The 12,903-nt window shown below is 45.2% G+C and overlaps 1 protein-coding gene across 10 annotated transcripts in view; it reads left to right on the top strand.

The window, feature by feature from the left end:
• Nucleotides 1-12,903, top strand: part of LOC117703469 (uncharacterized) — an 83,260-nt gene that overhangs the window by 899 nt on the left and 69,458 nt on the right. The window lies entirely within an intron of this gene.

The following is a 12,903-nucleotide window of genomic DNA, read 5'->3' as shown; positions in this document are numbered from 1 at the left end:
CGCTCTTCCCTTCCCTACCTGAAAGTCCCTGATACGAGTTGATGTTGACTGAGAATTTTTGGTAGACCATTGCAGTGTTGAGCAACACTTTAGGGTGGGGTGTCAACTCTATTAATGTAGCATGACACTTGGAGAGAAAAGAAAAGTGAGCGGTGAAGAGGCCTGACTCTTGAGTCAGCCCTGAGGTGAAGTCCTGGGTCACTACAGTTGGAGTGGGATCTGGAGTAGGCCGCCATACCACTCAGAGCCTTACTGGTCGTTTCCTCTGCAAAACGAACATAGTAGCAACCTACCTCATAAGTCTTTTAGTGATTTGAGGCCAGCCTGGAATGCATACTGAGTTCCAGGCTGGCCAGGCAGGGCTGCATAATGAGGGATTTTGTGACAACGATTAAACCATCAAAAGAAGGTGATATGAGTCCTTGTGCACAGTAAGCACTCAGGAAATGTTGGCTGCTACTCTGGGAAGTGTGTGGGATTAGCCTGTCTTGTAGATAAGGATGAGAATCAGAGTGGTCAGTGTTTCATCTAGTGTGCCATGGATGTTAAGACAAGTGGATTCCTTCTGACTCTGTTCCTTTTGTTTTACTGGGCAGACTGACCTTACAAATGCTCCTGGATGGTGCCTTATCTGTCTTTTCCTTGGGCAGTTTATCTAAGCCACTGGTTCTCAGCCTGCCTATAGCTGTGACTCTCGAGTATACTTCCTCATGTTGTGAAGGCCTCCAACCATCAAATGATTTTTGTTGCTACTTCATAGCTATGTTTCTGCTACTGTTATGAATCGTCATGTGAATATCTGATATGGAGGTTATCTGATAAGAGACCTTGGGAAAGGGTCGTTTGACTCCCAGAGGGGTTATGAACCACCGGGTTGAGAGCCACTGAAAAGGACTGATTCTTGGTGTAGGTCAGATTCCTGCGGGCAGTGTGCAGGTCATCCTTTTTATAATGACAAATCCTGAATGGTCTAGGTACAAATTAATATTGTTACAGTTACATGACTGATACATTACTGATGACAGTAATGGATTCTGAGGCTTGTCTGATTTGCTTCATGATTCTTGATTTAAGTTTGGCTAATCTCAAGAAGAAGGCATGGTGAGGGGGTGCCTTGCTTCTAAATCATTCAGAGTCTCTAGGCCAAAGCAGCACAGAAAAGATGCGGATTTTCTAGGACTGACTTGTTGAAGTGATCTGAATTCTCTTGAGAGTGTCTGTAGGGGAGGTCATCTTCCTTTGGTTTTCAAGTGGCGTTGCTGGTGGGGGGTCAGGGCACCTCAGAGTCTGCCTAAGGGTTTCAAATGTTGGGGTTTGCTTATATCTTGCAGAGGCTGAAGAGGTGTTACTGTCCATAAGATCTGTTGATCCAGTTAGCATTTAAATGTATTTAAATGTATACCTGGGCAGGATGAATGGGAAATAAGAGGGCTCGGTGGCACATATGAAAAGACCTAAGAAACCAATCAAGAACACACAGTATGTGGTCAAATTTGGATCCTCCATTGAACAGAACCACTGTGAAAAGAAAAAGCACTGAAGTGAGATTGGGTATTAGGTAATATTAAGAATTGCTATTTATTTTTTTCTGTCATGATAATGGTATCATGTTTTTCTTCAAAGGAAGAGCCCTGACAGCAATAAGCATTCATGAGTGAAATGACTTGGTGTGTGAAATCAGCTTTCAAACTCCATAACAAATAGTAAACAAGACGTTGGGAGGAGGGACCCTCCAGCACAGTGGCAGAACGCTGAGACTTGGAGAAGCTAATAGCTGGGGACTAGCCTTTCATTTTCCCATACTTGAAATTTCCCACAGTAAAAGGTTTTTAAAAATGAGATGAAAGTGTCACAAATGATCAGACGTCTGCAGGAGGAGTTGGAAGGCTGGATTTCCATTCTGAATATGCTGTGAGTTATTGTAAGATGCATTTAGCTTCAAAAGACCCTTGTGTAAAATACATCAGTGTTCAGGAGACTGCATTTCTTTTCAGATGTTTAGTTTTCAAGAGGTATCAGTGAAGGGAGTTGGGAGAGGGCATATTTCTATTTATGAGAAAAGCAAGGTGCCAATAAATGACATCTGGATCTTTGATGAAAAGAGGATTAGCTCAGCCCGTGGAATATAGATAGAGTCTTTGAATCCAGATGCTGTCGGGAGCAGTGGTTTAACCTTGAGTGAAAGACTTCCTCCAGAGCAAAGCACACTGTGTCTCACTTACACACTGCATTTGTGGCAGTGTTTTGTGCAAAGACTGCAACCACTCTGGACCCCCATTGCAGGCACTGTGCCATAAACGCAGCCATTGAGTTTTTTCTTTGTGCAATGTAAATTTGATCCAAACATTGGCACCTGTTTTTACTAAAATCTTCCAGTCAAGTAAAATAATTTAAGAGCTAGTTGAGGATTCTACTACTTGAAGAATAGAGCCAATCTCAGACAGTTGAGCAGTCTTTAAGTTAGAAACTGACCACTGTGTATTTACCCATGAAGGATCGGGGAGTAAAAATGTTTGGCTTTTCAGGATAGAAGGCTTATGACACAGCTGTAGGCTCTGAAGTTACTTACTAGATCAACCATAAACTACACATACACACACCCATACCCGATGAACTATACAGAGACAAACACATGCATCCTGAAAGCAATCCTGCTCCTTTCCCAGCATACACCCTAGAAGGAACTGTAAACCACAAAGATACACAATACACATACACCCTAGAAGGAACTGTAAACCACAAAGACACACAATACACATACACCCCAAATCATACACTATAAACTATGCAGCTGCAAACCACACAGACACACCCCAAAACCTCATATGTATAATATACAAACGCACACACACACACCATAAAGCACACATACCACCAATCACACAAAACATATCCATAAACTACACATAAACATATACCATAGGTCATACAAACACACCCATAAACCTCACATACACACACACCATGAACTATACATACCACTAACCACACACACACACACACACACCATAAACTACAAACATGCACATGCACACCCACATGGGCCTGGATGTACACTGACACACACACACACACACACACACACACACACACACACACACACACACGGGCCTGGGCGTGCACTGGTGAAGCTTTATCAACACAAAGAAGGACTGACCTTGGCTCAGGGCAAGTGTTTGGTTGATGGCTCCATGAAGTGAAACTGTCAGTGTTAGCAGTGAGATCCTGGCTTGTGGCTAAGCTGGCCCCACCTGTTGGGCTATCTTTCCTGCTGGGTTTAGTGAGCAGAATATTGTTTGAGGACCACTGCTTAGCTGAACAACCTTTGACAAGTTACTCACACTTGGCATCTGGTCTCCTGTGGTTGCTGGGATGAAGACATCCACTCTTTCCTCTGGGTGGATGAGCAGGGCGGCCCATCCAGAGGAGCTACTTACAGCCTGATGTAGTCTAATTCCACTCGGGCTACCAGGAGGCAAATAGACAGTGTCAGGAAGTCCTGGAGGTTGTCTGTGTTTAGAAAAAAAATGTTGTCAGTGGCATTCTTCATCACAAAATTAAAGTCAAGTCATTTCACAGAGAAACTTTAATAAATTTTTGTTTTGTTTTGTTTTTTTGTTTTTTCGAGACAGGGTTTCTCTGTGTAGCCCTGGCTGTCCTGGAACTCACTCTGTAGACCAGGCTGGCCTCGAACTCAGAAATCCGCCTGCCTCTGCCTCCCAAGTGCTGGGATTAAAGGTGTGCGCCACCACCGCCCAGCTATAAAATTTTTAAATAGAATGTTTGCAACATAATCTAATTAAAAAGAAAGCTGTTGAGGGCTATGAGGCTGGCTCAGCAGTTAGGAATATTAATTTTTACAGAAGACCTAGGTTCAAGTCTCAGCCTCTGCATGGTGGTCTACAGCAGGCTGGAATTCCAGCCCCCGGGGACCCAACGCCCTCTTTTGAAGTCTGAAGGCACCAGGCATACACATGGTACATGTGTGTACATGTAGACAATGTAGACAAAACACTCATACACATAAAATAATAATAATAATAATAATAATAATAATAAAAATAAATGTTGCTTCCCTCCTGGTGCTACGGATGGAACCTAGCCGCCTTCCCCCCCCACCCCCCATGCTATGGGTGTACTCTGCCACTGACTGAGTCACTCCCCACTGTCTTGTTTACTTTTGAGTTTTACAACAGGGCTTCCCTAAGTTACCCAAGAGAGTCTTAAATGTGCTCTGTGGGCCTCGAACTTGTCATCTTCCTGCCCCCACCTTTGGAATAGCTGTGGTTATAGGCCTCCACCATCAGGCTTGGCTTGCAAAGTGGTTTTGCCCTTCAAAATGCCAGTTGGTCTTAACCCTGATGGGGAAGATAGAGAAGGTGGCATGCAGTTGGCTTCCTCGTCTGGATAGTCATTCTTCCTTGTAACAGATGTTTCACTGGCTCCTCCAGCAGGCCTGGTCTAGGCCTTGAGAAGTGCTGAGGAGGGAAGCAGAAGAGACCCTTGCTCCTAAGATGTCCCTAGCTGAGCGGGTGGCAGACAGTGGGGACAGTGCAGACTCACTGGGTTTCAGCCCAGGTGAGAGAGTGATCCCAGAGCAGAGGCATCATGGAAGCCGCATCATTCTGCCGCAGGGAAAGGGAACTGACATTGGAGTCTGAGTCAGGCTGAGGAAGCCAGTGGGCATTCTGGAAAGTGTGTGGTGAGACAGTTTCCAGATGACCTCTTTTGTATTTGATGTGGAAGAGTTGGAAATGGGGTGTAGAGAAGAAGGGTGGGGTGACACTGGGAAAGAGGACTGGAGGCTGCAGGGGAAGAATCTACATCCCGACCAGTCAGATTTGGGTCTAAGGAGACGGTAATAGAAGGCTCTGAATGCTTTGCTTAAGCTGCTTCATGGGAAACTCGGGCAGGAGAGCCACACTTACCCAGGCAGTGGTGCAAAACCACCATTTATTTTATTTATTTGTTTCTTTTTAGTTGTATGTCTGTGTTTGTATGTAGGTTTGTGCATGTGAGACAGTGCCCATGGAGACCAGAGGTATCCGATTCCCTCTAGCTGTGAGCTGCCCAGAGTAATAGCTGGGAGCTAAGCTCCTTTCCTCTGAAAGAACAGTATGTGCTCTGAACTGCTAAGTCTGCTCTCCAGCCCCAAGCTGCTGTTTCTTTAGGACTAATGATGTGAAACTCTCTTCTGAGTGTTTCTAGCAGTTTAATTATTTACAGGGCTGGCACGATGGCTTAGATAAAGGCTGTTGTTGCCAAGCCTGCTGACCTCAGTTTGGTGTCTAGGACCTTCCACATATTGGAAGCAGAGAATATCTCCAGATTATCCTCTGACCTCCATGCTTGCATCATGGTACATATGCATGCCCTCACAAACACACAGTAAGTAGAAATAAATAAGATAGACCTCCACTAGGGCTGGCGGAAATGTTGTTAAATCAAACTGTACAAATACTCAGGAAGGTTAGCACGTTTTACCCAGTGTTGTTGCTGAGCATGGCTGGCAGGATGAAGAGAGATTAAACAAGTTGTTCAAAATCGTTTATACAGTCTCGTGAATGGTCCCAGGAAACCCCAGTGCAGTTTGTTCCAGCTACTAATCATTGGAGACATCATGCATTCATCAGCGCTTCACTCCAAGTACATCCCGTCTTAGGTACTGCTACTACAGTAGGTGTGGTGGACCCAGCAGTGAATGGGTCCAGCGACAGCGACAGCGACCAGTGTGCAGCAGGTTATCTTGAACCATTGTCGTAGTTTCAGGTTGTGGGAGATGCTGTGAGGACAGACAGTCGTGAATGTGGTCCCGAGTGGCAGGATAGCTGGGTGTGGTGGTTTTCCTGTGTACTCCCAGCATGTGTGAGGCTGAGGCAGGAGAATCCCAAGTTCTAGTCCAGTTGAGACTTCAGAGTAATACTATCAAAAAGGGGAAACAAACCAAAACAGAAAGCCAGTGCCAGGCATTGACTAGAGCCTGGGCGGCTCTTTGTGTCAAGGGGCCAGAGAATACTTCTCTGGAGCGTTGTGAGGGCTCTTGAGGCGAGACTGCAGCAAAGGTGGAGGTTTTCATGTGAAGAGCCCAAGAAATAGTTCAAGAATGGACCTTCAAAAGGGCCAGCAGAATGTGTGTGTCTGGCACCCAATGAGTGATGCCCTAGGCTAGGGCAGAGGAGTAGGTACAGCCACATCACATGTCCACAGCCCCCTGCATTGGATGTTGGGGACTGGTTCCTGCTTTCAGGACTCAGCCTAGCAGGAGAAAACACACCAATTCAAGGAGAAGCTGAGGGAGAGGGGCTTTCCTTTGTGATTAGAAGATTCCATCGATACTCTTAGTATTTACTCTGAAAATTTCAAAACCATAAACAATGCTCCCTGCTCATCCACCCAGAAGAAAGAGTGGATGTCTTCATCTCAGCAACCACAGGAGACCAGATGCCAAGTGTGAGTAACTTGTCAAAGGTTGTTCAGCTAAGCAGTGGTCCTCAAACAATATTCTGCTCACTAAACCCAGCAGGAAAGATAGCCCAACAGGTGGGGCCAGCTTAGCCACAAGCCAGGATCTCACTGCTAACACTGACAGTTTCACTTCATGGAGCCATCAACCAAACACTTGCCCTGAGCCAAGGTCAGTCCTTCTTTGTGTTGACAAAGCTTCACCAGTGCACGCCCAGGCCCATGTGTGTGTGTGTGTGTGTGTGTGTGTGTGTGTGTGTGTGTTTGTGTGTGTGTCAGTGTACATCCAGGCCCATGTGGGTGTGCATGTGCACATTTGTGGTTTATGGTGTGTGTATGTGTGTGTGAGTGTGTGTGTGTGTGTGTGTGTGTGTCAGCGTACGTCCAGGCCCATGTGGGTGTACATGTGCACGTTTGTGGTTTATGGTGTGTGTGTGTGGTTTATGGGTATGTTTATATGAATTATGATGTGTATATGTGTGTGTACCTATATGGTATGTGAAGTTTACGGGTGTGCTTTGTGTGGTTGATGGATATGCAGATCAGTGAGTCTCAAAAAAACAAAACATCCAGGCCAAATAGCAGTGCTTAGTATGGTCTGAGTGTCAGGATTGGAAGGGGAAAGACAGAAAAGCAGGAGGAATTGGGTAGGATTGAGCTTGCTCTTGTTTGTCTACTGCTGTGAAAAGACATCATGGCCAAGACAACTTAGTGAGTAAAGACTTTATTAAAGGCTTACAGTTTAAGAGACTTAGAGTCCATGACCACACAGGGAATGTGGCCTCAAGGCACTCGAGCAGTAGCTGAGAGCTTATATCTTGGGTTATCAGCCCAAGACAAACAGAGCTAACTGGGAATGGATTTGGCTCTTGAAACCTCTAAGCCCACCTCCAGTGACACACTTTCTCCAGCAAGGCCACACCTCCTAATCCTTCCTAAACATTTCTGCCAACTAGGGACCGAGTATTCAGATATATGAGCCTATGGGGCCATCCTCATTCCAACCTCCACAGGCTTCATGAGTCCTGAAGGCTCTAGTCTGTCCGTAGCAGAGTTTGTCCCTGTCTGAGAGAAGTGTGACCCACTAGCAGATTGGCCAAAGAGAAGCAACTCTTATTGGGTCAGAACTTCATGGTACTTTGGAGTAGTTTTAACAGGAAGAAGATAGAAACCTTTCTACTCCAGAGGCTGGTGCCATCTTTTAAGTCCTTTCCGTCTTTTTAAATGTGCCTCAAGTCTGACTAGTGAATTCATTGCGTCTTTATAATTGTGCTCTATTTATCAGTACTGTGTCAATGATGAATTCCCTTCTCCAGGTTTGCCCCCAGCCAGTGGGTCTGCAGACAAGTTGAGATGTTTCACATCAAAGTGAGGCTTAGACATTGCTTAGATGCAGTGGTCTCACCAATCAGGTAACTTGACTAAATGTTTTCCATTGACTGTCAGTGTAAAAGTCACAGCCATAAATCATGACAGGTTTTGGAAGCTGTGATTAAAGCCACAAATCAAAGAAGAATCTCCATGTATGCATGGTGTAGAGAGGATGTCTGCCCATGAATTAAGCCAGGCTTTTGAGCCAGCCCGTTGCATGGCACTAGGTATAACCATCAGTGGTCCTCAGAGATTTGCCATGTAAAGCATTATGAGCCATTGCTCTGCTCTCAGGAGCTCATAAACCATCCTGTGGGGTCTTGTTGGAGGATGACAGTGATACAGACAAATTGTGTTCACACAACTTACCTTTGAAGTTCAGTTTAATCAACAGTGGCCCAAACAAGCCAGTGACCAGTCAGAAGGGTTTTTTGAGATTTGGCAGGTCTGGTCTAGCTAGTAGAGACAGTCACCATTTAGGGTTTTGCATTCATCCTTGGAACTTTTTAGGGAGAGAAAGCCCCTCTGAACAGCAGGATGGGGAATGGCTATGCAAGTCTCCCCCAGATCCCACAGGACTCTTAGAAGCTTAGTCACCGTTCATAGAAGACAACTGAAACCCTCTCATGTGTAATGGTGGCTTCCTGAAGGTTGGCATTGTTCCTCCTTTTTATTTCCTTTTTTTTTTAAGTGCAAATTTTGTGACTAACATTAGCCACCTTGGCCTTTGTCAACTAATCTTGTACTTTGAGCTAGACCTAAACATGGTGGACCATGTCCGTCATGCTCTCTGTTCAGTGTCTCCTAGTGCCATGTCAGAGACAGGATATTGGATCGTGTGGATAATTGGTCTGGCTCAGGGTGTCATAGCTCACACAGAGTTATAGTGACAGGGTGACATGTTGAATGGAGAGTCGTAAATATCGGGACTGCCCCGAGAACGGATTCTTAATGAAAATGCTTGCTGGGATGGACGTGCTGGAACATTCTGCCTGCAGCCTCAGCCCTGCTCACGTCTGGACCAATAAGAGAAGCTCATTGGCTATGTTTTATTGTGTTTATTTTTCCTCACCTTTCCACTTAAAACCAATTATACTGTGCCTACTCAGTCAGGGTCTGGTGGCTTCCTGTGAGACTTTCTGCATCCCTGGACCAGAGAAGATGACTGTCCTGCCTCTGCTGTTCTCCTGTATCTGTATCTTCAATGTCCTTTTCTCTCCTAATGACAAATCCTCACTTGACATGTGGAGGGCCCAGCTCAGAGATCATTTTGGTACAGGAAAGCTGCATCTGCTCCCTCTCCCAGCAGGACTCGTCTCTTATCTGTGTGTGTCATTCCCGTGGCCCTTCCCTACTGGACTTGGTATATATCTGAATACTCGATCCCCAGGCCCTTTGCATCTGGGGACTGCAGGGTGTTGCTGAGTTCTGGGGGACTGAATGGAGATGGTTTCCACAGCACGGTTGGCTGTCTACAGACCTGCTTCATTCTAACCTTGCAGTTCTTTTCATCTGTAAAATAATCTGATGAGTTTCTTTTCTTTTAGATTTGATCTGCTGTCTTTTAGCCCTGTGAAGCACATTTCTCTGACAGGAGGCATTTGCTCCTATATAGCCTGCTATAAGAAGCTGATGTCTCCTGAGGGGCAATGCCGTCTACACAGGCCCTCAGGGTTGGACACATGGGCTCACTGGAGCCTCCTGTCCATTTGCCCTACATTCCACCTGTTGAATGGTGAAGGTATTGACAATAGTAATCTGGTTTTCTTAAGACAAATGTTGAGTAACTAGTTTAGCATTGTGAGGGATAATTCCCTTTTTCTTAGTTATAGGTTTTTGGGTTTTAACATTTTTTAAAATCATTAAATAGAGTTTTGTTTTGTTTATTTGTTTGTTTTTATAATTGCCTGGTTTATGATCAGAGGAAAATAAATCTTGTTATTCTTTGCAAAATGGATACAACCTCACAAATAAGATCTTGGTTTTGGCTGTGTGAGCTCAGAACTATGTTGGCATGCCTGGATGGTAGAAGTGAGCTGTCTGTCTGAACCACCGACACGGAGGGCTGAGCTTAGAATTCGTTCCTGTAAGGCAGGTAACAGCCACAGCAGGAACTTTGGGCACAGTTCAGTAGATACAGACTCTGTGTGTGTGTGTGTGTATGAGTGTGTGTATGAGTGTGTGTGAGTGTGTGTGTGGTGTTTGTGTGTGTGTGAGTGTTTGAGTGTATGTGTGTGTATGTATGTGAGTGTGTGAGAGAGTATATGTGTGTGTATGTGAGTGTGTATATGAGTGTGTGTGAGTGTGTGTGAGTGTGTGTGGTGTGAGTGTGTGTGTATGAGTATGTGTGAGTGTGTGTGGGTTGTTTGTGTGTATGTGTGTGTGAGTGTTTGAGTGTATGTGTATGTGTGAGTGTGTATGAGTGTGTGAGAATATATGTGAGTGTGTATGTGAGTGTGTGTGTATGAGTATGTGTGTGTGTGTGGTGTGTGTGTGTGGTATACACATGTATCCAGTGCCATGCAGTGGACAGAGACTGGGTGCCAACCACATGAGATTCTGGGATAAAGCCCTCCTTGCAGAGCACACTGGCACTGCTGAGCTCTCTCCAGCCGCTCTCCCTGTACTGTTTATTTGCCTTTGTTGCAGAGTCCGTGCTGTCCCTGTGAACCTGGCCTTGGCAGTTCATTCTCAATAGTAAATGAACTAAAACATGATCAGTGTTGGTTTATTTTCTGTTTTAATTGGGCCAGTTGATGTGAAGTTACTATTAGAGATTATTTGCTCCAGGAAGCCTTGCTTTTCTGCATTATATTAAGCTTTCATGAATGAAGCTGGTAACTTTTAGTCTCCAAATGCAAAACATGCAATGAAAACAAGCGAACAAGGAATTATTCATATACTACTTCATATTTCATGCCTGACTTGAGTACTTAGGACTCTTGCTGTTTATGTGCAGCCTGGGCTTGTTGGCTCCCAGAAGAGTTGACTGCCCCATAGCATCATGTGGGCCACACCCAGACAGTGTGCCATCCTAGCAGTGGCCGGAAATGTAAATCCTAGAAAATCCTTTTAAGAGCAACATCACTTCATGCTGCCTTTGTCGCCAGGGGACACAGGCAAGCAGCTCAAGCAGCTCGGCAGGTTTTTACCATTCGCTCATTCATTCAGCACCTTTTATTGAGTGTCTGTGTGTGCCAGGCATATCAATGAGCTCATCAAAGCTTCGTACTCTGGGGGGGAATGTGGGGGAGGGGACATAGCTGATGAACAGCAAACATACATTTTCCTTCTGAAGGTGAGGAGTCTGCTAGAAACATAGAGAGGTGGGAATGCAGTTTGTTGTTTGCTGTGTTGTGAGGAAGTTATCTGAGAAGACATCTAGGAAAGGGTGTACTAGGCCGAGGAAACCAGAGCCAAGCCCTAGTGATGGGAACCTGCTTGCCTTTGGTGGTGACAGAAGGTTGGAGTGAGGCTTTTCCCCCAGACCAGAAGCCTCCAGGTAGTCAGTCATGTTGAGAGCTGCTTGGATCTGTGTGACTCAGCCACAGGGGACTTTTGTCATGCTCTCCTCCACCCTAAAAGGGAAGGGATGCTCCTGGCATTCGGGGTCTGAGGCACAGGGTGCTACTGATGCAGTAGGACCCACAGCAGAGTGGTCAGAGCTCAGGAGCACCCATGTGGAGACAGCCTGCTCTGTTAGGATGGACCTTATCGGTTGTTGATTGATTTAGTTTGTCTTCAGAGACATAATGAACAGCAGCCGGAAAATGTGACGGGGAGGTGACTCACCTCAGCACCTGGCCAGCACACTGTTGCCTTCCACACTGAAGCTGAGGCTGGCTTTCTCACCATGAGGAAGGACAGCCTCAATCTCATTTGCTTCCAATTAAAAGAAGGTGCTGCAGCATTGTGAAGAGACCAGTGGTAGGTTGTGAAGACACGAATGGTAGGTTAGCTCAGCCCTGGGAGGGTCTTCTGAGCCTCAGAGGGCCCAGGAGCTAACTAGTCCACACAAAGCAAAATGCTTTATAAAAGGAAATGAAGTTTTGGTACTTGAAATAAGAGGTGCAATTCTTTAAGGTATGAATGTGACATTATTAGTAAAATTATTTTCCTTGGATTGCATCAATTCAGAAATCAGTCACTATGTGCCATTTTGTTATTTTTACTTTATCGGTGTATAATGTGTATTTTTCTCTATATCAAATACATTTGAGCCATTTTGAAGCCATTTTGAAATATACAATATGAAGGAAATAAAATAGCGTCATTAAATTCTAGATAGACACTGCAGCCTGCAAGATTTTTTTCTTTTCTTTCTTTTTTCCTTTGAGACAGGGTTTAGTCTGTAGCCCTGGCTATCTTGGACACTATGTAGACCAGGTTGGCCTTGAACTCATAAGAGATCTGCTCAATTCTGCCTCCCAAGTGTTGGGATTAAAGCCACTACACCCATCTTGCCTGCAAGAAATTCTTCACAGAGACTTCCTTTGTATTAAAAAGGAAGATTATCATTCCTGAAGTGGTGGCACACACTCACCTGTGTTCAGAGAACTCAGGAGGATCAGGAGTTCAAGGCCAGCCTCAGGTACTTGAGACCCTGTCTCAACAGGAAAGTAAAGACAGATAACTAGTCTTAGGGGGAATGTTTGAGACACGTTAGCACCAAAAGGGCACTTTCTTTAATTTTGTTAGGGAATTAAGATGGTTCTAACTCTCCCCTTGTGTGACTTAATAACATTTAAAGTGTTTTGCACACATGTGAATGGGGAGATACTGTCCTAAGCCATGTGTGCCCTGCGGCATTGCTGGCTGCATTGACTCCAGGACTGGTGACCCACACTGCAGTGCAACTGTTGAGCCCACCAGCGGCATGCCCAGTGCTGCTTCTCTGTGCTTCCATTTGGCCACCAGCAGTGACCAGTGCAGAGTTGTCCTGGGGATGTGGCTGTGAGCCTGACTGCTGTGTATAAGACTAAGATTACAAATCCTGTTTTGAAAATAGACAAAGCTCCTTGTAATTCAGAGTTGCTACTCTTTCAGGTCAATTTTGGTAACTTTTAAAAC

Source organism: Arvicanthis niloticus, chromosome 2 (genome assembly GCF_011762505.2).
Source record: "Arvicanthis niloticus isolate mArvNil1 chromosome 2, mArvNil1.pat.X, whole genome shotgun sequence".
NCBI lineage: Eukaryota > Metazoa > Chordata > Mammalia > Rodentia > Muridae > Arvicanthis > Arvicanthis niloticus.
This window is presented reverse-complemented; position numbering and strand designations above follow the sequence as displayed.